Raw genomic sequence first — 27,768 nt, forward strand, 5'->3', positions numbered from 1 at the left:
GCTGGCTATAAGTGTTCGGGCTACAGCTGCTAGAAATGTTTTATCTACAACCAGTGAGATTTCCTGAAAAACAATCAACAAAAGAAATCTAGGGTTTCCCAACTATCATGCACCGACATTTAAACATATGCAAATGCCATGTAGCTGGACAGAACCAAGGTAATGTTGTTTGCCGTCGCTTGTAGATATTCATATAATTTTTTGCTTTCATTGTAAGTACATAGTTTTCTTGATTAATTAATCCACTTCTTTAATGTTATAATGAGATGTAAATTGACAATGAGAAAATTGTAGAGCAACACGAAAAAATTTGGAGGACGCTTGAGCTTCGTCTTTACTAGTGGAACGCGCTAGCATTCAAAGATCCCTGACTGTTTCTCACGCTTTCCGGCAACTGCAACTTTTGGAACCGTGATGCCTACCGGGCACGCTGACGGCGAACGCTATCTAGGAAGGCGAGCTTTCTGGTTGAAACAGTGCAAACGCGGCCTCTTCCGTCGGCCGCGATGGATGGTTGGATGTATGGATGGATGGATGGATGGATGGATGGATGGATGGATGGATGGATGGATGGATGGATGGATGGATGGATGGATGGATGGATGGATGGATGGATGGATGGATGGATGGATGGATGGATGGATGGATGGATGGATGGATGGATGGATGGATGGATGGATGGATGGATGGATGGATGGATGGATGGATGGATGGATGGATGGATGGATGGATGGATGGATGGATGGATGGATGGACGCATGCTATCGGAGTCCCCTTAGGAACGGAATGATGGGTTGCGCAACCAAGCTCTTATTATTATACTGCCTAATGTCCTACCTATGTTAGAAAGAAAAAAAAAGGAAAAAAAAACAATCCACGAGGAATTCCCATAACCAAACATTCTGAACCCCTTTTGGGAACTTTGCTTTTGTACGCCTGCGTTGTTTGTCGTTTCCTCACTTTTCTTCCACCAATCTTCCAATCGCCCCTTACTAATCTCTATTGCGGACATGTTTACTTTCCCCCTCCTCTCGCTGAACCCAGGGATTCAAGGAGGGCCAGAGGTGCCTAAAGCGACCGCTGGACAGATATCGTCACATGCTAATAAAACATGCTCCATTGTATCCTTAGTTTTACCGCAGCAAGCACATGCTTCTTCTTCTTCCCTGTTATATATCGCTTTATAAGTGCGTCTTTCAAGGCCTGATCTCGCTTAGTAATGTAATGAGCTTCCCTTTAAGTTATCAGTTTTTTTTTCTCATTTCGAATTTCCTCTTAAGTAGTTACTCATGGCAGGTTTCTTTTCCATTGCCGCCTACCATGAGATTATTTCAGCCTTTCTGTCATTCCGCTTGACGTTCTTTGTTGCTGTGGTGCCCACCCTACAGGCCGCAAACTTGCTGGCAAGCTTCGTAGTTTTTTTTCTCCACTGTGAATCAATGTTTTTCCTGTACAGCTACCTCAACACTCTTCCAGCCCATTTACTTTCTTCCGTATTCCTCAGTTGTTCTTCATAATCAATTTTACTGTGAGCTTCCCTCACTTCAAAACTTGTCCAGCCCATATCACTCTGCACAGCTTCATTTGTAATCTTCCCGTGAGCGCCCAATGCGAGGCGGCCCACTCACCTTTAGTTGCCATCGAGTCCTCAATGTACGCCTGACTTCATACAACCACAATTTCAAATTTTAGTCCTGTAACCATTACACCTTCCCACAAACCCCGGAGACCTCGTACCTATTGTATGCCCATAGAGTTCTGTGTTTCATTATGGCCGCATTTCTCTGTCCATCTACTGTTATTTTTTACTGTGTTTCCATATATATATTGCCTTCGTTTATCCATATACCAAGGTATTTATATTCTTTTCCGCGAGATATTTCCTGGCCCTATATTGACACTCTCTGTTCACTGTTTTCATTGAATACCATAATACCAAACTTTCTAACACTAAATTTCAGACCTAATGTGTCGCCTTCCTGTCCACAGAGATACTAGCCGGACGTTGCATATCACTTTGCCTGTTAGCTAGGAACGCAATGCCGTCCGCATAAAGCAAACCTGGAATCTGCTGCTCTACTACTGTACCCGCTTGTTTCTACAAGAGATTAAAACCAATATTACTTTCCTCTAGCACCCTTGCCATCCTCACACCATAAGCCGTAGTGGGGATAAAATGCACCCCTGTCTGAGTTCCTTGTTGATATCAACTTTCTCCTCGCTCCTCATCCTTTCCCATTGAACGCAAATGGTATTTTCTAGACAAATCGGCCTCAAAAGCTGTATACAATCGTCGCGTAAGTCTTGCCCTTCCAGAATATCCCACAAAATGTTGCGGGCTACGTTGTCATACGCTCCTGTAATCTCTAGAGAAGCCACATTAACGAATTTCCACAATAACGAATATATTTTCTTTTTACTCTTGGATATTTCAATACACTGAGTAAGGACAAATAAATTATAATCCAGTCTTGCTTGAACGACTATTTTAACCATAGATTTTTCTCCCTGTATATTTCCCATTTTCTACCTACTTAATCCTGCGGCAACTGCGCTTTTTTGTTTTGCCTGACTGTGCTCTCGGGATGCTTTCTGTCGTTCGGCGATCGTTTCTCGTATCTCTCTGTTCCACCAGATTTTCGGTTTCTTTTTTCCATTCCAACGAACATGTTGCCTCTCTTTCCGTATTTTTGTCGTTATTACACTTAGAAGCTCACTATATTCCCAGTCTTTGCTTGGCCATTTGCGAAGTTCTTCCTCGACTCTTGTGCTAATATTTGTCATTTGTTCAGCGTTCAAGTTTGGACTGACCTTTGTGCGTTCCTCGCTCTTTTTACCAACCACATGTACCATGTCCAAAATTATGCCATTATGGTCACTCCCTATGCTGCTATACCCGTCCTCGTCAATGACCATTTCTCTGAACCTATATTGAATTCTTTCTGTCATGAGACAGTAATCAATGAGATGTGGCCGGTTTCCCACTTCCCACCTGGTCTGCCGATCGCACTTAGGCCCTGTATTCACGATAACAACGATATGTTGCTCACAGAGGTCTATCATTGACTTCCCGTAGTTATAGGGATAGCCATCTAAATCCTATATGTGGGCATTCATGTCACCTAATAGGATAATTTCGGCATCATTCCCGAAACCCATAATATCAGTACTTAGGCATTCCACTAACTCTTGATTCTTCTCTCTGCAATTATTTCCGGTCCAGAAATACGTTACGCCTAGCCAATTTTCTTACCCCTCATTGTACTGGATCACCAAAGATGCTCCTGGTATTTTGAATTTACTCTTTTCCATTTCGCTGCTTGATGGATAAGGATTCCGACTCCCCCTCCTTTTCTTTCGGATTTATTTCTGTTGCACCCTTCCCAAACATAATTCTCAATAACTGGCGGCTCTTCTGAGTCTACCCGCCGTGGTTGCTCAGTGGCTATGGTGTTAGGCTGCTGAGCACGAGGTCGCGGGATCAAATCCCGGCCACGGCGGCCGCATTTCGATGGGGACGAAATGCGAAAACACCCGTGTACTTATATTTAGGGGCACGTTAAAGAACCCCAGGTGGTCAAAATTTCCGGAGTCCTCCACTACGGCGTGCTCATAATCAGAAAGTGGTTTTGGCACGTAAAACCCCATAATTAAATTTTTTTCTTCTGAGTCTCTAAGGTGCGTTTCTGTAACCGCATACACCCCTATTTGTTCTCTATTTAACTGCTCCTCGATCTCTGCCCACTTTTCCTTTCTTCTGCCGCCCTCCATGTTTATGTAGCCTATTGCATGGCGAGCTCTCTTGTTTTCCTCCTTTTTCTGTTATTGACGGCAAAGCTATTCTTAGGTTCCCCTAGGGGACCTTCTTCATTACTTCCTACACTGGTCTCCTGAGCGTCCGTGGGCCCCCCAAAAAAGCAACCGCTCGACCAGCAAGTCGCCAGCGCACTTCTCGTCCAAGCATGTGGTTGAAGTGGACCCCGTCTCGTTGAAAACCACCTCACCTTCTCACTTCCCTGTTTACTTCTATAACCTCGAAACCTTTTTCTCCGCTCATTGTCCACATGGACTCATTAGTAGCCACAACGGCTATTTGTACGTTACTGTCCCGTACAGGCACCTCCGGCACCGGGCACACCGCGATCTGTACCTGAGGGGACAGCTCGCGCAATTCGTCCACCCCTTTTCGCATTGTGCTGGGCTAGTCCTGTCGCTTTTCTGTTTAGCACTTCATTTAGCCCACCTTCTACTAGGACAAGGTTATGTCCGGGGGTGTTGTCATTGAGCTTTGCTTAGCTCGCTCCCTAACAGCGCCCAATGCCCTGCCTGGAAATGTCCCTACCACCACTCTTTTATCGCCTCTCACCTTCTCCACAATTGCTTATGAATACCTAGCCAAGTTTGAGTCGCCGGCGATAAGGGGACTTTACAAGGGGCATTGACCTGTGCGTTCCTGTTTTTCCTTTGTGGCCGCATCAAGGTAGGTGCAGCTCTTTCCAGCTACCCCCTTACCACGTTGCACGCATTCAACGTGCTTAGTTGACACTCCTTGTGCTGTCCCGTCAAGAGACTGCGTTCCACTGTCACGGCCATTCTCGTTCATGATGGCGATCCTGTTCAGCAGTTCCTCGGCTGCTTGAAGTCTTTTTTTCCGCCACCTTGCGTGCATTACGCTCTTTCTTTAACTCATTTTTGCGCTCTTCGACGTGTTTCAGAAGCTCACCCGGGAAATCTTCCATTTTCTTTAGTCTAGCATTTTCTTTAGACATCGCAATGTCTTCCCATTGACTAGCTTTCCTCTCAATTCTCATCCTTCCCCTCGTCTCCTTTGAGGGACCCCCGCAATCTGCACGCTTTACCGTCTTTCCATGTATTGCACTTAGCTTTTTCGAATGCAAACACTGAAGCTTTCAGAGCACGTGCCTTCTAGCAAAGGCCGAAATACACAGTGTCTAAATCCTTAAAATTTCGCAAAGCAATTATCACCAGTGTTTTAGAATAAATCTCGCAAAGATTTAAGGTATGACATGTGTTCCCGCGTGTTGAAACACGCGGCCACGCTCTCACTGTCCTACCAAAGCAATATTGCCGATACCAATGCACACACTAAAATCACTAATATCTAATAGTGTTGTTACTTCCAAATTACTATTTAAAGTCTATAAAAACAACGTCCCGTACGGTTGCACGTGTTGAAACACGTGGTGCGAAACGACCCTCTGGCTATCCTACAAAACCAAATATACACGAAACACATCCGCGCACAGACAAAAAGAAAAGAAAAAGGAAACTAGCCAATTATAATTTAAAGACTAAAGAAATCATCAAATCAGAAACAAGCCAGCTCAAAGCATGTACAAAAATATAGGTTGGACGCTTAGGCTTGGCCTTTAGGAATGGAACACGATAGCATTCAAAGATCCCTGACTGTATCTCACGCTTCCCGACAACTGGAGCGTATGTAACCGTAATGTTTATTGGAAAACGCTGGCTGCGAACGGTATGCGCGAAGGCGGGCTTTCTGGTTGAAACGCGGCCTCTTGCGTCGGCCGCGACGCAGCGGAGGCAAGCGCCATCTGGAGGTATTGCAAGGAACCGGGCGCGTCGCTCCGGGGCCTCCGAGATACTCATGCGCCGGCGCGCGCAAATAGCGGATGCCGTGACCGGTCTGTGAATGGTAGAAATGCTGGAAAAGGGGTTTCCTTGAGTTCTGGCGTAACATAATTACGTTTTCTCGTATAATCAAATTACAATCCGACGCTATCATGTCTGTAGGTTGTGTGTAAGTCGTAGTTTACGAATTTTCTACGTATTTTAGCTTGAGACATTCAGTTGTTCAGTAAATTCTGTGCGCTATATGGAGGGCCTGCGTGGTTAGGTATGCGTGGTTCGGTATGACTTTTGCCGAAACGACGGTCCACGGTGGTCGCGGGACCCCGCCACCGGATTTTATGCTACACGGGACCCTTCACGCTATCGCGTTAAAACTCCCTATACAGCTTTCTGTTGCTCAATATGTTCTACATAAAAGTTTTTCCGAGCATGATATAACTTTGCGTGTATTCGCGGGCTTCTTTTACGCTCGGAGAATACTATTATGTAGCACGCATTGAGCAAGCGAAAGCTGTGTCGGCAGTTTTTCATGTTGCTCTACATTTTTCTCATTGACAGATTTAATCTAACTATAATATTTGACAAGTGCAATAATTAAGACTAATTATGTACGAGGGCGAATCACGAAGTCTGCCTGTATTTCTTATTAGGCAAAATAAGGTACATACTAGTAATTACATATATAACGCACTATTCTACATACCTTACACTATTTTTCCACATAGTCCCCCTACGGGTCCATACATTTCTCCTATCGCTCCATTAAATTTAAGACGCCCCTGTTATAGAATTCGTCCGGCTGACTATGGAACCACCGTCGGACTGCTGTCTTGGCTTCGTCGTTGCACGTGAATCGCTGTCCTGCCAGGAAATTTTTCAGTGTACCGAAAACCTGGAAATCTCTAGCGGCGAGCTTCGGACTGTATGGTGTGGGGTCCAGACTCTACCAGTGAAATGGATGGAACTGTCGTCAACGCGACCTCTGCGAACGCTCATCGTCATGCAAGTCTTCACGGCCTTTTGCAAACTCACAACACCACCACCTCACCTCACACTTCTGAAATCGAGACACCTTACCCCCTACGTGGGCTGCATTTTCTCGTGGATGTCGATGGGCGTTCGTTTCTTGCTCCACAGTAAACGAATCACACTTCGTTGCTCGTACGCCGTGGACGTGTGAACCACAACCGCCATCTTCAACAACTGACAGAAGCGCCGTGCCACGGAACTACTGGCAGATAAGGCCAGGCTGGCCCAAGAACGGTCCACCGCTAGGAATGGATATGTTTACTTCGCATTTACAGCCGTAACTTTACAAAACAACAACAACAAGAAAGTAGGCACAAGGACTTTCTGATTCACCCTCGTAATTAGGCGTAATCTAAGAAATAATCTATTTCCAAGTGACGGCAAGCAAGATTACTTCGGTTCTGTCCAGCTACGCGCCATTTGAATATATTTAAATCTTGGTGCTTGATAGATGGAACACCCTGTGTATACTGCTACGTGCTATTCGAAGATGATGAACAACTGAACTGATACTATTGTAGGCAGCAGCGGCAACGCCTCTTCTTGGCTTGTACTTGAGGCCTTCTTTATCAAGAAGAGCAGACGTAGGTGTATAAGTGGGCCTTCTGTCTCATTACTAGATGCCGAATACTTCCGCAACCGCCTTTGATGTGCATGTGCCTGTTCTTTTTTGCTTGGTATGCGCAAGTGTGACAACAGGACATATATGTAGCCTTCTATACTTCCATTAAAGTTATGAGTAGCGCTTGTCTTTGTCCACCTTTCTTTTCTCTCTGGTTTTTATCGCACTAAGTTACTAGTTTAATTGCGTCCGCCAGTCCCACAACGTCTTCTGTTCCGTTGCCCACCGACGTCGTCCACGTTTCGAGACTTAAGCATAAATTACCACCCTTGCTTTACCGTGGATTCTCAGTGGCGCCGGGCCGGCGCTTCTGCCTCCAGGTGTCATGCTATGTGTTATTCGAAGATTGGGATGTGGTCATATGGATGTAGTGGGACGTGTCCATAAGCGGCCGCTGCCCGATCTGAGGATGACGTGCCTTTGTTGATGTTGGCTGGTTTCCATGTTTGCCAGTGCGTGCTACATATATATGTATATATTGCCGAGAAACGCAACGCAGGTTCAACGGGTCCCTGCTAAGAGCATCATGACAGTCTTTATTCTGGCCGGGCGTCTCTGTTCGACAGGTGGTGCGCTTTCGCGCGCAGAAAACGTTTATGTCGTCTCGGAATCTCTACAGTCGCAGTCGCATCTCTACACTTGTTTCCATATCGTGCTTTTGGCACGTAAAATCTCAGAACTTAATTTGTCCGTTCAACACGCTGGCAGATCCTGAAAAAAAAAAATCCTAAACGATCCTGCGCCGATTCCGAGATATGGGCAAGCGAATTTCTACTCGCATTACTGTCTATAACCAGATGAAGTCTACTCGTATTCGCTTAGAGCAACGAGATTCTCGCTGACATATGTCTAAAATATCTCGACAATGGGCACTGAGAGACACGATTGCGTTATTTACTCGTGCGTTCGTTCGCGAAGTATTCATTTTGTAACGAGTACCACTTCTGCCGGCGCGCCTGTTTGTTCTGTGCTGCATTACGCAACGCACTGTGAGATATACGCTACCTATTCTTGTGTTGGTAGGTGGCCAAGGACTAAGTAGAACGTGAAAAGGCGGTGAAAAAGAGAATTTTCTTTTCCCGCTTTTACGCATCCGCCGGCTGTTTTGCCTGCTGTGAAGGATAAAAACTTAGAACGACAAAGATACGATGCGCTTTTCTTCCAAGCTAAACGTATAGCCCCGTACGGTGAGGCTTTTCTATGTGATACGCGGCTGGGGAGAATGGAGAATGGAAGCAAAGAAGCGGGCGTCGGTGTTTGAGGAAACCGCTTTGTTACGTTGAAAGGCCGCGTGAAAAAAGCCGCTATCTCAGCTATAACCGTCGCAGGGCCTCCAGCCAGCGCTGTTGCGCAGCGGCTCTCGACCGTGCCGGCTTTTGCGGAACGCAGACAAAAGCGGTGCGATGTGCGGAAGTGGAAAGTCACCCGCGCGTTTTATTCTCCGCCCTCTCCTTAAGCGTGTTAAAAAAATATGAAAGCAAAGCACATGCACAATGCAATAATAAACTATCTGTTCAAGCCAAAGTTGCCTATTTGATTATCTGCGGAGGGAAGGCGATGGTTTTTCACTCGAATAACACTGCAGTGGTATACTCTCGAATGTTATCCCGCCTGTCTAGTGCCTGTTCCTTCAAGGGGTACCTGCTGGGTGCATTGTGGCAGTCTCTGTTCTGGCCGGGCGTCCGTGTTCGACACGTGGTGCGCTTCCGCGCTCTGAAAACGTTTATGTCGTCTTCGAATCATAGCCGCAGGAGCAGCAGTCGCATCTGCACACGTTTTTCTCATATAGACGAAACCTTGCAGCATGCATATATTCTCTGTTCTCAAAAGAGCTGAGCAACGCATGCGGTACGACTCAGAGGAAGCTACGTGTTTATCTTTGAGGCAGAGCAGGCTGAAACCCCCACTGAGCTCGGAATAACACCATTAGCTTAGCTTTTTCTTTACTTCATTCGCTGCAGATAAATAAACCACTAAAGTAAGAACACAACGCGTCAGGGTGCGTGGAGTCTTGGTGAAGCGCGATGAACCGTGTGTGGCTTCACCATTTCTTTCGTTTTTTTTTCTTCCCTCATCTCATCCTCGACGCATCATCGACGTCATATGCTGCAGGTGCTTGTCAACGGGTGGATGAGGTTAGTGTTGGCGCAGAACTATAGTACAAAGTCGCAAGTGTAAAAACCGGCTGCTGCACTGATTTCGCTGCGGAGAAGTCTCAGCAGTGTGACTGCTCATAGTTCTTCGAAGTCTCATTGCAAAATATTCGATATTGTGTCAAACAGATTCAGTAACGTTTTGTTCTCCCCACAATGCAAAAAATACAGAAAAAAAGTCTACTCTGAGGTTTTATTTCCCACAAGCGCTCGAAATACTCCGCGTTCATAAGGGCTCATCGGAGACCGTCTTTTGCAGACAGTGTAAGGATGATAATGAACGACGTATTGCTAGCGATTTTGAATGTGTTTTTCTCTTGCATTACTCGGCGACTGTTGTTGACTAACAGCTACCGGCTGTGCGAACAAAAATTTCCCCGGACTCCAATGACTCTTCCATTCCCTCAACTCACTCACCGCGAACAACCATTATGAGATCCGCTCTGCTCAAGAGTTCTAGAAGCTGCTGCCTGATGTTTTGGAGAACGTCTGGAGCACATTTAATACTTTGACTGAACTGCACTGCCACCAGAAAGTCTGCTGGAGACTTCCGGAGGACACTGAGAGGCTCTCCCGTAAATTGAAGAAGTATGGAGTTTTTTTATGCCAAAGTATGCCAAAAACAGGATTTGATTACGAGGCGCGCCGTAGTGGGAGACTCCGGAAATTTGGACCACCTGGGGTTCTGTAACGTGCACCTAAATCTAAGTACACCGGTGTTTTCGCATTTTGCCCCCATCGAAATGCGGCCGCCGTGGCCGGGAAAATATGTAGTTTCCATACAACTTCATACGCGACGCGCCCTCTCCGCAACGCCATCATTTGCAAGCAGGACATGCAAGACAAGTCTGGTGAACGAGAACGTCTTGAAGTATCCTTTACTGACGTGCTGCTGCGATATGAAGGCTGTGCACGGAGGAAGAAAGCAGTTTTCTGTTCGCGATGTATTCATAAACTGTATTGAGCTCTTGACGCAACAGTATAAGGACCAGGGGACTTGTTCATAGATAGCTTTTTGATGGCGCTTTCTGTTTCGGTAGGAGCTAATGCACCCTTCATGGCTTCTGTTGTTTCTTTCCCTGATATGGCAACAAGGTGAATCATTTCGACATGTATGTACTATTGGGAAACCAGAAACACCAACGTACAGCAGTGATACCTCGTAAAAAAAATAAATAAAAAAAACTGGTCGATTCATGTCAGAGTTTCATGAGCTCTTGCCTTCGTGCACATCTGCTTTCGGTGACTTGTTTTATTTACTATAGCACAGTTTCCACTTGAAAAATAGTATTGCTGACATTGCTTTGTACGAAAATGAGAAAGTAAATAAAGGGAAGAAAGGTATGGTTCGTCCGGTTTGATCCGGTTTGCTATGCTGGGCCCGTGGAAGATGATAACGACCATGAAAACGTGGTTTCGAAGTAATTAATGTACCGAAAAGCATGGTGCTGAAAATTCTAACGCGATATGTTCCTTCTCAACCTTTTTTCTCCGAATGAAATGGTACATTGTATTCGCCGCCTTTTGTACTCGGGAAAAGATGCTGTATCGTACGCAAGGGGATGTCATCCCTTCGTTTTGCAATACTTCTGCCCAGTGAGGAAGAGCCACTGAACGAGATGTGTACAAACGCTCGGTAAAGAATAAAAGAAGAATTTCAAAACAGACAGTCGTTCGCAGCCTTTGCGTCGGCGCTCGCTGTATCGCCGGTTTTGTGAATCAGTTCGGGTCTTGCATCATTCTTGGTAGGTAGTGGGCCGCCGCCAGCTGCAATTCGTGTCGTTATAGTGTTGGCCGTTGGCGCTCGCACGCTCCTGGCAAGTTGCCATAGCGAGATGAAAAGCCGGGCTCGTTATGCACTTTTCTGCGGCAACACTCGCATCCAGTTATTCGGAATTCTAAACAGACTGGCCGCAGTCAAGAGCCAGCGGCAGATGTCGCCACAATATTTACACACTGGTTGCGCGCGCGCAGGGCCCTTGCGCACGGAGTTTGCCGGGACATTTCGCATACATGTAGGCAGCATGGTTGGGGGTGTAGGTGGACATGTTGGAGACGCTGCTTCCAAATAATAAACGGACGCAGAGAGGCAACAAATGACAAGAATAGGAAGGACGAAGAATGAAAGATGAAGGTGCCTCCAAGCTCCCGCACCGTCTGACCACACGCACGGCTTCGTGACAAGAGCCCGAGGAGCACATCAAGCCCGATGGCACCCGCTTCAGTATACGTATCACAATGTACAAGAGTATGGGAGGAGCGCCCGTATGAGCATGCGCTGTATGAGGGCCCTGCCAACCTTTTCAACGATGATGACTACATTCGAAAATCATCAGGGAGTAGCTATGCCAGCACACCACACTCTGAAAGCTACCACCCAGACGATAGAAAGATGAAAAAAAAAACTATGACCAAAGGCGTAATTTACACATGCTGCCCCGACTTTTCTATCAACACCACCGACCCAAGGCAATGAAGGCCACAACAGGCGCGTTATTCTCGTGTTATCACTTTCGGAGATACGGTCAGTTTCGAGAAGTGTCGCGTGATTTATCACCGGTCGTGAAGACCGTATACTTCAACGCGTTCGGTGCCAAGTGGCGTGATATCTCCCGAAAGTGATCGTATCCCTGGAAGTGATTTCCTTGGGAATACCGCCCCTGGATATCATGCAGTAGTCGCATTTACACGACTGCGTTCTCATTTAAGAGTACCGCAGCATTACCAAGATGTGTTTCACCTGAATTTTGAGAGTACTATATCGTGTGGAGGCTTTATTTTCTAAAAGACCGGGGCTTAGAGAATGCGTAAAAACACATTCAATAGTAGTACATGAAAGTTTGTATACATGCCAGACGTTTCATGATAAATGCCAGTGGCATAGTCACAATTGTGGCCTTGAGGAGATGTCAAAGTCAACCATTTCATCAGAAAGCACAGAGACTAAAGGTTCCGTGACTTGGACATGAAAGCCAAGTCTGTCAGACAGCAAGTAGAAATATGTTCTATGGGGAACTGCTGGCATGGCGTCATCCACTGCATCGCCGGCATCGTGGGACACTGAGTCATACAAACCGACACTAGCTCGAGTATGACAGCGTTGTATGCAGTTGGCTTATAGAAGGAACGCACGCATCGACAAATGTCGCTGAGCGGGAAGCTCTGGCAGACGTTCTTAATGTGTTGTCTGTGATTTGGCTTCGTGACGGCCAAAGAAATACTGCGAGCTTATTATCTCAACAGGAGAGCGCGACTCACGCCAGCCGGTGAAACATCCGCTGCATTTCAATGCTAGGGCCTGTCTTCTCAATATTGGGCACGTGTTAAGGCAAGAAAATGAAGGCTTCGGTCAAAAAGCAGAGAAAGAGAGGACATTCAGAAGTGGCCTCCTTTGTCCTTTGTGCAGTAAGAACGATAAAGACAGGAGAGCCGACGCAGCCTTCTGCTCTGTATTATATAGACATCCTGATTACACTATGTAAAATTATTCTGGCTTCACTTACTAAGTGCGATTCATCATTTGAAAAGTTAAAAGATACTGACAAAACAGGAACTGAAAGGACAACACAGAAGTCGTTCTTCGTTCCGCTTTTGTCGCCGAACATTGCAAATTATTCATTTTTACCAACTCGCTCAGCGTTCTGTCAGAGCGATTCTACGTTTCTTTGCATAATGTATGTGAACTCTTGAAACAGCGAGAAGCGGTGGTTGCTACGCGTTATCAACCGCAGGTGGCTTGAAGTGATATTCCACCTCTCGGTAACGAAAGGGCCCCAACCACCGGCTACACTGTACAGTTTCCACCATAATCACTTTTCGATACCAAAGCTGGCATTATCTGCAAACGGTACGGTGTGCCTTAGAAGCAATGTCCCGAGATCTCAATACTAGCAGAAACGTTGAGGTTATTATGGGGACTATAAGACTGTCTGCAGTCCATCTAATGGCTTCCATATACATACACACGCAACGTCTCTAATTAAAATAAACACCAACTATAGCAACAAAACGGTCTTTCTGGAGACGGCTCTGGCAGAGCAGGTCACAGGAAGTGTACTTTAGCCGACGCTCGCGGCAGAGGCCCATCGATACGCTGTTCCGTCTGCCTATCGCCGGGTGACATTTCACCTGTGGGGAGAAAGCTGCGAAGCTGCCGCAAATCCGGGCACCGAACGGTGTTGGCCCGTTAGGGAGCAGCGGCGCGTCCTTCTAAAGTAAACACGAAGGCGATGCGACGGCGCCCGGATTCCGTCTTCGCGAACCGTAAGCGACTCCATTGAACCCGCGCCTGAAAAGAAGCGCGTCTCGGCCCCAGGGCGCGTTCCGGCCGCCAAGAATCCCCCCCCCCCCCCCCTTCAACGTCCACAGGCGCGCGTTTGTCAGAGGGCCTTTGTGAGCGGCCCTTTGACGCAACCAGCGCTGCCCACGATAATGATGGCGGCGGCTCGATTCACCAGCCGTGATCTCGCCGCCTCTCGTGTTGTTTTTGCTTCACGCCAACCACTCGTCACGGGCTTTTCTCGGCGGCCGTCATTTCTCCTTTTCATTTATTCCCTCGCTTCCGCGGCGCCCGCTTTTTGCGGACGCCGCGCCGTGCACCGCGCTTCACTTGACGAGTTGTTTCCCCGAGACGGCAGCCCTTTATCCGCGCGTGCCCTTCAGGAGTCTTCCAAACGGCGAAAATCGGGAGACGTTGCGCGGGCAGCACGAAGGTATGGACCATGAGCCCGAGAGCTTTAGCGGACCACACTTCCAACTCTCCACGCATCCTGCTTCTTCTCCCTTTGTCTTCTTGTTTAACCAGTGGTGCGTTGTTACTCACTATGGCCCAGTAAACGTTCCGTGTTCTCGCGAGTGAATTTCAGGAAGGGAAAGACAATTTACAGCAGCCGACAAATGGATGTTTCCATTCCCTTCTAACGATGGAGACTGGCAAAGTGGTTTGCCCCACTGTGTTGCTCGCCACTGCTTGAGCACATTAAGTTCTTTGACGTATGGCTTAGTCAGTTAAAAGCAGATTAGTACAATTAGGGCGGCCTGCAACTTTCATGCAAAGAGGGGTAACAGAGAATCATACGTCCTTAATGTGTCGACTTCGTGACAAAACAATGACAACTGTATATAAAGAGGCTGGAAATAGCTGGAATCGTATTTGGCATGCTTACACACCCTGAAACACCTTATGTTCAGGGGGCTTGTAAGGAGCGGGACAAGTTGTAGTATAATTTATTTATAGAAAGGTAGGGAGGTTGGTCCGTACTTTTGCGCTCTAAGCTGCTACTCTGCACTGGGGAAAGGGAAAAAGGGTGATGGCGACAACAACACTGCTGCCATCATCGTCGTCAACAGAGCTGCATGTTTAAAGTCGTCAGACTAGTCTTTTGTCGCGTGAAAATGGTTGCCATGTCCTACCCGAAAATAATCCTTAAATACAATATACAAATATAATAAGGCAACCTTTTAGGCAAGACCTTTTTCGCGAGACAGGTCGTTCAGAATTGTGCGGTAATTACTATTATCTGATCAGTTATTTCTAATCTACTAGTTACGTATAATAATCCTAAACTTTTAGGACTCTGCCGTCGCGAAGCTACCCTGCTTTGTCGAATATGGCTAGGGGTGGCCTTCACCAAGTCTTTTGCTTTCCGAATCGGATGGGTCGACGACGCCTCGTGGAATGACTGTGGTAACGAGGAGACTCTTCAACACCTTCTCTGTGACTGCCCTCGCTACAATTTACAGAGACAATCGCTCGCAATCGTGATAGTGCGCTTTGACCGAAGACCTCTAACAGAGGAACTTATTTTAAAATGCCGCCATCACAAGCCATCGCAGCGGAGGGCGACGAGGGCACGGTTGCAGTTTTTAAAGGCAACAGAATTGGACAATCTGCTGTAGCCTGAACAGATGTTTATAGTGCTGGAAGTGCTACTGTGCTGTACGGTGACAGTACGCGGCGACAGTGACCGACTGCGATTCTATATTGATGCTCCTTTCTTACTTTATCTATACTTTGTTATCACTTGACCTCCCCCTCTCCGCTTTCCACAGCGTAGGGTAGCAAACCGGATCTTCCCCACATCCTTGCTCATCAGCGTGGAGTCCGAAGAAAATACCCGCCGCCTCACCCACAACTTAACGGGGAAGAGGCCGCCGATTGGCGTAAAATACAGACCGGGGTGTTCCCCCATTTAAAATTGCTAAACGCCATGTATCCCACTCGTTATAGGGCCAACTGTCCTTGGTGCGGTGGCATACCTACCCTAATGCACATAACCTGGGAGTGCACTAAGCACCCTCATAGGCCAAACACCAGTAGGACAATGGAGCAGTGGGAGGCACAGCTCGCCCGCTCCGATCTGGCAGGACAAAAGTCCTTAATTAGCCAGGTCAGGCAGGCGGCAGAGGCCAGTGGGGCCCTGGACTGAGAGGCTCCGACCACCCCTCCTTCAAATCTTTAGAATCACAATAAAGTTTCTCTCTCTCTCTCTCTCCCCTCTGGTTAACCTCTCTGCCTTCCCCTTTCCTCTGTCTCTCTCTCTCTCTCTCTAAACTGTAGGGTACATGCAATTCTTGAATTACTTTAAATTTCTTGAAGTTACTTTAAATCTGTAGAATATAACAAGTCTGAAATTATACATTTTTAAGATCTCGGGCGTCATAGCTGCGAAAAGTCTCCCGGAGGGCAGAAAGACGGCATTCTGCGCAGTGGCGGGGGGGTTAGAAGAGCAAAAGGTTGATGGAGGAAATTAAAAGGTAGGAAACACGAAAGGAAAGCTCCCACAAAATAGAAAAAATATTTATTTTGCTGTGAAAATTGCCTCGCTGTCTACGTTCATTATATTGATCAGTGCTTTCATTTAACGCAAGGCCATATGCGCACACATTTCAGAGGTAGCGCTGCATTAGTCTTCCAACACCGGTGTATGCTGATCCTTGTGCTGATGATGGTTTCGTTGTTTCTAAAAGGGGACATCAGCGTTCAAAACTGTGCAATTCAGAAAACGCGATCTCCTTCTGCAATGGCTTGTGTTACCCGTAGATATAAGTTAGCGTATCACACTGTTCATTCTATACGTAGACATTTTAGCAAGCGAGCGATATGATGTGCCCGACCCCTGGGATATATGTAAAATACAATGTTCTTTGTTTCATGACAGCAGAGAAAAATTGTGCGGACGTTTGTGAACTTCCGCTCTACTTGAGATGGTCCCCGATATGCGTACAGACAGGGTTGTTTCTTCTGCACCTTCAGTAGCTGCGGGAAGGGGATGAAATGCGAAAGTATTCCGTAAATAGATGCATTAGTGACACAAACAAAAAAGCAGGTAGGCAGTTCTAACAGTTAAGAGAAAAGCTTATATGGTAAAGAAAGAGCTGTGCTTATACTACAAAATCCGCTTTTCAGTGATGCGAATTCGCTTTCTAGCCAAGCTTGCTATAGCATGCCTGACTAACAGCATATTGACACAGCTTGACAGCTTAACAGCTAGTAGATTAAGAACGGATCTGGATTTACGCATACAGGTATTCCAATTTTTTCATCTTTTTTTTTGTAACGGTGATTGATTACTTACTGTGCTGCGGTGCTTTTCACATCCGCCGTTAAAATATTCCATCGCTATCGGCTTTAAGTTCAGTGTGTTACTGCCACAGTGGCAATGCTGCATTATCACAGGTGACTTCAGGTCGAAACACTTGAGATCAAAATTCATCAAAAGTGGACCTTGATCAGTATTTCACCACCTTGGGAATAAAGTTATTTATTTATTGCCTTCGTTCTTTCTTTCTTTCTTTCTTTCTTTCTTTCTTTCTTTCTTTCTTTCTTTCTTTCTTTCTTTCTTTCTTTCTTTCTTTCTTTCTTTCTTTCTTTCTTTCTTTCTTTCTTTCTTTCTTTCTTTCTTTCTTGAGAGGATGGTTTCTGGCGTTTTTAAAGATGCTGTTTCGGAGGCCTAGATATAACTAATAATGGCAATCATGATGACATGGGGACGTGATGTAACACTGTGTTTCGTGCTGTGCCATATAAAGCTAAGCTGTGACCATTTAATACGGCGAGCTCTGGGAATTCTGCGCCATGTAAAATTCGCGCGAAATTCCTGGAACATTACTTCTGCAAGCTTTCAAGCTTTTCTGCGCGCGCTTACGCTGCCAACACAGCAGTGTGCATCACCTTAACGTCTGTGTAGGCTGAGCAGTTGGGGTGCAGTAGCGCTAGCTGCATCATTTCTTGTTGCCCAGGCCTAAGCATGCTTGACCCATTCTGTTCAGCGCAACGCTAAAATGTCGTTTCGCCGTTCGCGCGAAAACCGAAAGTTTCGACGTTCCCCGCCACATTCACAGCGAGGGCGCGACGGAGCGGGCGAGCGTCGCCCCCGGCAGTGAAACTCTCGGGCGCGTGGCCTCGAAGCGCCACTTCAGGCCGACAGCTCATCAGTCATTCGGGCGTACAGAGCCGAGTGGCTCGCCGCAATCTTTTCGACGCGCGTTGGGCCCTCGCCTGATTTGAGAACGCTGCACTTTTAGCGCCTGGCGATTAATACGTCACAGCTCAGTTCGTGTTAAAGGAAACTGCGGCTTTGCTATCCGCGATGGTTTAAAGTACTCCGGATTTTCGCCCTCCCAAACATCAATTTCCCCCCCTTGAGTACTTGCGCAGTTTTCCTCAGTCCATTAGCGTCGCGGGAAACTCCTGGGAACATAGTTGTATAGCAAGTAGAAATATGCCTGTGACATCGTAGCTCTTTATTTTTCGCTTTGGTGCCTACGATGACGACAGTCTGAACATCTTCGCTTATGGATTAATAAAAAACAAAATCCGATGTTGTACGCGCCAATACATCTATATGTTTATGAGGCTGGTCGTAGGGGAGGACGCAGGATAAATTTTGGCCTCCTGGGGTTCCTTAACGTGCACTAAATCCAAGTACACGAGCATTTTTGTTTTGTGCATTGCGCCCTCATATGCTTATGGATTCCTAGTTATAGGCCCGTATTCACAAACCAACCTTATCTTAACGCTATAAGGCACCCTTTTATAAGGATGAGGAAAGTATAAGGTTGAGAAAAGGCCAAGGTATGATTCAGAAGCGCCCCTTATTGCGTGAAAAGGCGTCCTTATCGAAGGCGACCTTATCGTCATAAGAGATGAGCATGGGTGCGAGGCTATGAACTTTTCTTGGCCTTAAACCGCTCAGTTATTAAAAAGGAAACACATTTTTGTCACTGAGAACAATAAATATAAAAATTGTATGCCGCATTATTACGCGTTGTGAAAAAGCAATGTGAAAAGAGCGAGTTCTAGCTGTTGCGCGTCTCTCATCTGCAGATGAGAGACGCGCAAAAAAACGGCAACGCGTGTTGCCATGGCAACACGCGTTGCCGTTTTTTTTTTTTTTTTCATTTGCGGTGCTTCATTTTCCATTTCCATTTTGCGGTGCTCGAGCGCAGTTCCTTCACTTTTTCTCTTGTGTGTTAGCTATAACTTGCGTTAGATGCTGTAAATATTGCGCGTATTTATTTATTTATTTATTTCCTTATTTGTTCATTTATTTCTGTTTTGAAGTGTTCGTTTGCTTATTGTAAGATCTGTTGTGGGAATGGCCACTGAGGAAAAAAATCAACTTTACGGAGGAGGAGCGGGGAATTTTGATTGACTTGGTGACGAGAGAGAGCAACGTGCTGGAGAACAAGCGTACTGATGCGGTGTCCCTGAGCGAGAAGAAAAAGAAATGGCAGCAGATAGAACAACAGTTCAACAGTAAGAACGGAGTCCACCCGCGCATGGAGCATCAGCTACGCAATTATAAGTGTTGGGACAACTTGAAAGAGAAATGGCGGCACGGGCGAACCGCGATCGTCTGGGCTCGGAGCAAGTGGCAGGATGGAGAGAAGGTGTACCACCGCTCGTTTTGAAAAGCGGCACCTGCCAAGAAACTCGCCGTCGTTGTACATCTCCATGACATTCTGACGGTCCCTGAGTACACGCCGGATGAGCTTTACATAAGGAAGGGCTTCGCGAACATCGGCTTCCCTTAATAGGGCGACAAAATCGACTAGCTCCGAAAAGCTGCTTGCGTGGTCGGCCATAATAAGTGGCGCCTTAAGGTAGCTGCCGGGCTACCTTAAGGAACGCTCCTTTTCCAAGCCGGTAAGGTTAAGGAAAGGTTCGACTTAAGCATAAGGTTTGTTTATGAAACGCGTTAAGGCGCTGAAAAGGTAAGGAAGGCAAAAGATAAGTATAAGGTTGGTTTGTGAATACGGGCCATAATCTTATTCGCTCTGCCATCACATAGGTGCTGTCTTTAGTGATGCCTACGGTTTTCTATGATCAATTCTATGTCGTGACCCATACAGTGGCCTACGGGAAGTTGCGACTATAGTATATATATCCGTCTCATTATACTATAGTCACGAATAGGTGCAAACAGGCATACTCTCTAACTCCGGCGTGCTTACAAATTTTTATCCCCAGAATAGAAGCACCACGTTGCCTATGCTGCAGCTCATTTGCCAGAAAATTCCATTATTCCTTTTTCCCTTCATCCTCAGTTTCCCCGCATCCCCTCCCCCTCTTTTATACCACGAACAGAACTAAAACTATGCTCACCGCCGCCATTTGATCTCGTGCCAATTCGGAAATGTGGACTTGGAATCCGAACGGTCGCCTGCGAGTTCTAGACCTTTCAGTCAGCTTCGTTTCTTGGTATTTTACCGCCCTAAGCAAAGCCCAATTAATACGTCCCTCTCGGCCAAATATATGTGTATAAAACTGAAAAATACAACAAAGTTTTCTTTCTCAGATATTAGTAGTTAAAGCAAATAGGAAAATACATTGGCAACCAGGTGCCCTGTTATTATTATATTATTCCGCGAACAAATAGCGATAAAAAGGGAGTGACTAAATATAACAAAGTCCAACTTTCGCTAAAGAGATATTCTTTATATGTATCATCACCCCGGAAATACCAGGACAGGGGATCGACAAAAGTAAGAATATTAAAAAAAATGAGAGAGACAAATGAAACTGGGTATGAAGTGCTATGAATGGGAAACATCAGCATTAACGGTCAGAACTCGGAGTCATCTCCAAGTCGAATTACTGTAGTAACAGAATATAACCCTAAACAAAACAGTGAACACTTTGCAACGTCAGACGACGATGAGGAAGTGGTGGACTCGAAGTTTAACGTGAATACATGGAGACACTGCATGCGTTCTAGATCGCGAAGGGCCAAAAGAATGTTTACAGAAACTGAACTTTGCGGGCTTTAGCAGAAACAAGGCCATTTAAGATCTCTGAAAAGTCCGTTTTAATGACCACATCTTGTTCATTTGATGTCGCTGCAAATTCCAGTAATTTACGTTGCGATAGTGCAGAGCAGAGGTAGTGTATTAATAATTTTGAGCTGAGAGGATTCTTTTTCTAGGCGATTGGCAAAGTTAATGGAATGCGGAGTACAATGACGGTATTGAAAGAAAAGTCATATTTCTCGAGGTACTTCACTACAGCCGTCACGGACATGCCTTGTTTAACGATTCTAGGAGGCGCCGGGAGCTCGTCGCAAAGTTTCCACCCATTGATATCACTGTGCCCGTTCTCATCAGTTAAGAGCCTTTCCAGGTTGAGAAACGACGACAAGAGCGCCTCTCGGGGAACTCGATCCAATTTCTTTATGCCGCATATAAACTGGTACTGTCTTTTGTGTTCTTTTATCTCCTCAAACCCAGCTGACACAGACTTAATTGTTGGTTACTTAATGGAGTTTACAAAACCTAGGCTAAATTTTGTCTCCTAGTCGACAACAGGTTCATTGCTACCTTTACCCGCAGTCAACCTTGACCTTTTCCTAAGACGAACAAAGGTTGCGCTAAGAAAAAAAAAAGGGTTTGACTTCCAGCTATAATATCACCATCCTTGCTTCTCCCGGTGCCTCCTGGAAACCTTCATTAGGTCTCTGACCAATAACAAAAGAGAGTATGCTTTTCATGGCATCAATAACTTGCGACAGGTGCAAACTCGTAGTCTGAAGAAACTTTTTTTCCATAAAATGGATAATAGGAGAAGTGGGCGCCTTTATGGTGGCACCGGGTACTACATGTCACTTAGCAAAGGAAACGAATATGTGCAAAAAGGGAAAATAATGTCACAAAATATGGTCCTCGATAGAACACCAGATGAAAAAAGACTTTACAGTCGAACAGCACATGAGTCGCAAAGTTTTCTGCGGGAGTTCAGTATACGTACGCATGTATAAAGTCAGATATTTTGAATAGCCAAAGCACACTACACATGTATTTACACATCGCGTAAAAATTACGATCACCACATTTATTAAATCTATTTTTCACAGTATCTTATACCAAATTACCAAGGCACGCGAAAATTTGAAATCCTTCACCACTGCGGAAGAACGTCAGTCTCATGTCTTGCCAAGGCTTCAAAAGTTAATTTGTCTGTGTACAATGCCTATGAGACTGTCAAAGGGGACAGACTGCCTTCACTTTGCTGGAGCATTTTTCTTCTAGAAAGACTTCACCGTGAGGATCCTCGTCTGGCTCTTTAGAATATCCCACCGATGAACACAAGGGGAAAAGAATACATATACCTATGAACAACAAGAAAAAAAAAGCACGTCATGACAGCACAAAGCCGCATTGTTCCCGACCAGATTCAAAGAACGAGCTTTGCAACTCAGAAAGCTGGCTGTTTTCTACAGTTGCAAGATATTTTTTTTCCTTGTTAACTATGGAGTGTTGTTCTTTCATGTTGGAGCTAGTGTCATATCCGTGTCCGCACGTGCCTGCAAGTGAATTTTCTAGCTTCTGCAGCTCTGTAACGATGTGTTCTAGTTATCCATCCACGCTTAATCTCTCCTTTGTATTTACCGCTGCTAAGAGATTATTACAGTCATCTACTATATATGACTTGCGTCAGGAGTGCATTCCACTGTTACAGAATGATATTTTGCTACCCTCCGCAATTCCAAGAGTCGTTTCGTAACTTCCCTTAAATATAGATTAATTAGCTTATTCAGAATAACGTCTTCCAAGTAGTAGGTGGCTATTACCGCGTATTGAATGAACCCAACATGAAATCCAAGGACACCTGAACACTTCTTATGAGTTGTAAATGAGAAAGCATTAATGTCCAATTGAGCGGCGTTGAGCGGTCTTTCGAGTTTGCTGCCAGTAATGTACAGTACCATATCGGTACGTGCTGCCCTAGTCAGCAAGCAGCAGTAGCATGCGGCGCCAACGCCTCCTAGATGGCACAAGGCCTGTGCACTTCCGAGTTATGACGTCATGCTACGTTGCCTGGCTTCCATAAAATTTTATGGGCATGTTCCCGAGTTAGCCGCAGTTGTTTTGAGGTGGCCGATTTTTTGTGTTTCTGTTTTGTGTTTTGAGGTGACCGATTTCTTGTGTTTCTGTTTTGAGGTGACCGAGGTTTTGACGTGACCGAGTGGAAATTTGGGTCGAATAGCATGACGTAATAAAGCAGAGTGCGCAGGCCTGCTATCGGCCTGGTCCGTCGAGAAGCGCTTGTGGCGAGAGCGATAGCGCGGGTGACGAGAAGTAGCGGCGATGATCTTTCCCCTCACGCAACGCTTGGCGCGCTAACGAGTCGGCAGATGTCCCTTTTCGCTCGTTCTGCACCGTTGCGGCGCAACTTGTGATGTGCCTCGCAGCCAATGGGAACTCCGTTGAGGCAAGCTCGTGACGTGACGTCGCAACCAATGGCAATGTGAATTTAGGTGCCGTTTCGCTTCTACAGACGACAGACGCCGGCTTTTTCGCTCAGTAGGCCATTTGACGCTTTCGCACCAATAAATGAGTCAAACATTGCCAACATTTTTACTAACTTCCGGTTTTTGTCCTATAGCTAGGCCCTCTAATAGCCAGATTTTTTTTTTTTTTTGACGGAAGAAAGCATTCTGCCAGTGCAGGTTTTTTGCCGACAACATTTTTTGATGTGTAGTATCTATCGCCGCATGCTGTTCCACCAACGCAGATAACTTGATCCATTGTTCCCAGCGCCTCGGAGTGCTGTTTGAAGTTTTCGTGTTGGGATACGTGGCTGGATAGGCTCTTCCAGTGGCTCATTTTAGACAATCTAATACCACTTGTTGGTAATGCGCAAAACAACTTGTAGCACGAACTTAAAACTCTGTTTTTCTCGGCACAACACAGCAACTAGCTTCTCTCTGAGAGGCCTCCGTTCTTAAACGAGATAGACAGAAAAGCTTTATTTTTAGCAAGTGAGTTAGAACTCCTTTGAATCCCTGGATCACCGCACTGTCCCACACTACGCCGAGACGTTCATGTTCGACGTTTGGAGGGCACTTGTGTGAAGCGTCGATTCCTTTCGTCAACGGGATACTTCAACTGCTCAGGAGATGGTGGTAATGGTTTTTTTAAGAATGCTTTGATACAAGGACTGAGTAATGCATTCACGCCATTCTGCTGGGTCATCCCATTTCATTATTTCAAGACGGGCATGTGGCTGCTCGCCCTGGATCTCAATTAACAATGACTCCTCATGCGCAGCATTCATTGTAGGCCAACTTATATAGCTCCGCCCCCTCCCCCCGCTGTAGGGGTTGAGGGACAGACTTCGGGATGAAAACAAAACTTGGGAGTATTTATTTTACATTATATACAGAGAGGTGAGAGACAAGTAACAGTCGTACAGTCATTACGGGCCGGCAGCAACTCGGACGCTGCGGCCACGGCAAGAAGTTCGAGAGAGGTGAATCAGGGAATGCTCTGGTCTCTCTGGAATGCTTCTTTTAAACCCTTCGAGCACTGGAAGTCGCGTCATGTTCGACCAATGGGAGAGTCCGCTCAGATGACGCCATTTTCAGCCAATGGTTGGCGCCCGTATCGTGTTGTCACACCCGGCGGCTCTCTGCGGTCTTGCCTCGCAGACTTGTAATGCGCTTCTTCAGAGGAGGAGAAGTGGGGGCGCTCATGCTCCATTGTCCGAGGGCCCACCTGCTCCCGGTGGTACGGCTTCGCAGTGGTGGCAAATGCCTTCTTCAAAGGCGAAGAGGGGTAGGCTTGGGCCTTCCCGGCACGTCCGGCTGTCACGGCGCATTAGCGCCGTCTTGGTTTGGCACCCACTTTACTTCCAACTGTTCCGTGCTATCCCCTCGCTTTCTGGAAGAGTCAAGCAGAGAACAGCTACCGGCGGCGTACGAACTTGTTTGCAAGTGTCCTGCCTCAGGAATGTGGCACCCCTGCTTCTGCATTCCTCAATTAGCTGTGCTGCGATTCGAAGTGGTTTGGGGAACTCGAAGTAGCCTCAGGAAACGGCGCCATATCTAACACCGCATAAAGGTCAGCATCCGGTGCCTCATCACTATTTAGAAATCTCTGCCGGGACCCCACCAATTGCTGTGATTCCGCTTCTGTATGAAGCCTTAATTTTTAAATGCGGCCCCAGAAAGCTTCCTGCACGCCGAATTGGCCAGCTATAAGAGAAGCCAAACAGTTTTTCATAAATCGGGTCTACAAAATCCACCACTGAAACAGTACTCATAAAAAGTACAGTTCAGCAAAGAACAGTAGGCGAGAAATAAATCAATTCTTGTCTAGCGCCCAACGAGCAAGGTTGTTTTCCCCATATTTGTGACCTTGGTGACCAGAAATGAAGACCGTGTTGTTGCCTGTGAAAATTCGGGGCCTCACCTTCCCAGCGGCAACTTGTCGATGCTTGCACTATCCGCTTGCCTTCTTTCTACGTGCAAAATACTGACCTCTGATTTTTGCAGGCTGAGAGGAACTTTGAGATTGCCAGTATCACGTCGTAGTGAATCTGGTTAAGCCATATCCGGTCATCACTGCCCACCGTGATTGCCGCTGAAGTTCAATACATCCTCGCCAACCACATACTATCAACTACAACAATACCCTGAAGTGTGCAATTATGCAGCGCGCGATGCCATCCGATGCCATCCAGCAGCTCCTTGTCATGAACGAGCTTCGTCACCTTCGCCTAACTCGACTTCTTCGTCAGATGCAGGTCCTGCTTGGCGATCGGGCAGTGACCTTCGACGAGCACCCCTTGAGGCAGCTTTTCTTGCAACGGGTTCCAGCGTTGGTGCAGATACTTCTTGCCACCAAGTCCAGCCTCTCGTAGTCGACGTTGGTGGAGTAGGCCGACACCATAATGCAAGTCGTGAGCCAACACCTGACACATCCCAGCCTATACTCTACCTGATCTCTTGGTTCCACCTCAGCTGAATTGACCAATTCGCCTTCCCCTACTTTAGCTTCGTAGGTAGTCGCCCAGCTTTGTCGTGGCCTTGATAGTGTTCTGATAGTGACCTTCATAGTGGTTGATACCGCGTTGCATACCGGCCAGCAAGGCAGTACAGGCTCTTTTCCAGGATATCCTTCGTCGTAAGTTTCAACAAGGAGAACACGCCCACTGAACTTCTTTACCACGACATTTCCACCGTCTCACCCGCCAGCAGAATGAGCTTCGTACTACTGATACCATCCTAGTTTGGGGGCCACCATGGAACGCTGCACCAGGTCCTGCAGCTAGACGAGAAACTGGACAAGGAATCGCTAGCGGTGACGAGTGATTCGGGGGCAGTGACAGGCGCCTTTTCCACATCATTGACTCTACCAGCGGTCTCCGACTCTTCATCAACACAAGCGCATGGGTCAGTGTTCTACCTGCCAATTCTGCCGACGCCACCTGCACGCGTACATGTCATCTGCAGGCTGGTAACGGCTCCAACATTCTCACCTATCGGAAGCAGTCCTTGCTGGTCAACCTCGGACTCCAGCGCTCGTTTCGTTGTATTTTCTTCGTAGTGGGCGTCAGTTGAGCTTATACTATAGGAGTGGACTTTCCTTCTAATTTCTCCCTGCTAGTGGACATAGCCAGCAAGGAAGTTCTTGATTCCACCACAGGTCTTTTCGTCGCCGACAACCCTTCCACCAAGATTCCGTCCGCCTTCACGCGTTCTAAACTCGTCCCTAAGAGAGTTTTCGTCCATTACCGCACCAGATTGGACGAAGCCGGTTCAACACGCTGTCGTCCGTCGCATCATCACTTGCGGACAACGGACACATGCACCTCCTCGTTGACTACCTCCAGAGAAGCTCTATGTTGCAAGGCATATGGTGGAGATTGGCATCGTTAGACCATCCTCGAGCCGCTGGTTCTCACTTCTGCTGATTGTGTCCAAGAAAACTGGTCACTGGCGACCCTGTGGAAACTTATGGCAACTATTTCTGTTCATTACCAGCTCCCCCACCTACAAGAGATCACTATTGACCTATGGAAATGTGTCGTTTCTCAAAACTCGATGTGCAGTGTACCTACCCGCAGATTCTTGTCGCTGCAAAGGATATCCAGAAGACCACTATTTTCACTACCTTAGGACTATTTTAGTTCATTCGTATGCCTTTTGAGCTGTTTAATGCGGCGCAAAGCTGTTTGCGCTTCACTGATATCATCCTTTGCGGCCTTCTTTTTGTTTTTGCTTACGTGGATGAAGTCCGCGTCGCTAGCTCATCTCAAACATGAGCACCTCCATCACCTACGCCTCGTCTTCGGGCGTTTCGCCGAACATGGGCGTACAGTGAACGCTGAGAATCTTAACGGAAAAGTGCGTGAAAAAGACGTAGACGAGAAAAGAGAAACGACAAACACGGGTGTTTCTCTTTTCTCGTCTACGTGTTCTTCGCGCACTTTTTCGTTACGCTGGAACCACACCAAGTCGCCCAACTCTCAGTTTTGATGAACGCTGAGAAGTGTGAATTTGGGGTTGTTTCTCTGGCAGCTCTTAGACCACCTTGTGGACAGCCCTCATGTGGTATCTCTGGCGTCATTGTCCGTTTGCTTCATATGGTTGTAAAAAAAATTGCCTATCGGTTTCCGTACTCTTCTCACGTTTATACATTTATATATTTCTGTTATTTCCAGGCGATATTTTCTTGTCCATTAAATTCCCTGCAGTCTTTGTTCAATTCCTTCATGAGTAAAAAGATGTATGTTTGAGCCGGGAAAATAATATGTGCGAAAATCTGTCCCATATAGGAAGCCCCAAGTGAACAGAAGGTAGCTTATCTCAGGGATTTTGGTACAAAAGGAAGTTCACAGGTAAATTGAACACAAAATTCTGCACTAAAATGGTTTGACACGCTCGTTACACAATCAGTCATTCTAGTTGTTGCGCGCCTGTACGTGATATGAGGGGCTAAGTGGCTGACGCATGAATTGAATTGAAAGCTGAAACAGAGCCACTTAGTACTGTTCAGTAGACAAGCACCGGAAAAAGTACGCTTTTTCATCACAACGTGCTGGAGAGGAGAAAGTGCTGGAAATGG

The 27,768-nt window shown here is 46.5% G+C and overlaps 1 protein-coding gene across 7 annotated transcripts in view; it reads left to right on the forward strand.

Moving 5' to 3' along the window:
- The window catches only part of Ac76E (adenylate cyclase type 2 Ac76E), an 884,870-nt gene that overhangs the window by 174,761 nt on the left and 682,341 nt on the right, over nt 1-27,768 (forward strand). The gene's annotated exons all lie outside the window — the stretch shown is intronic.

Source organism: Dermacentor albipictus, chromosome 1 (genome assembly GCF_038994185.2).
Source record: "Dermacentor albipictus isolate Rhodes 1998 colony chromosome 1, USDA_Dalb.pri_finalv2, whole genome shotgun sequence".
Classification (NCBI taxonomy): Eukaryota; Metazoa; Arthropoda; class Arachnida; order Ixodida; family Ixodidae; genus Dermacentor; species Dermacentor albipictus.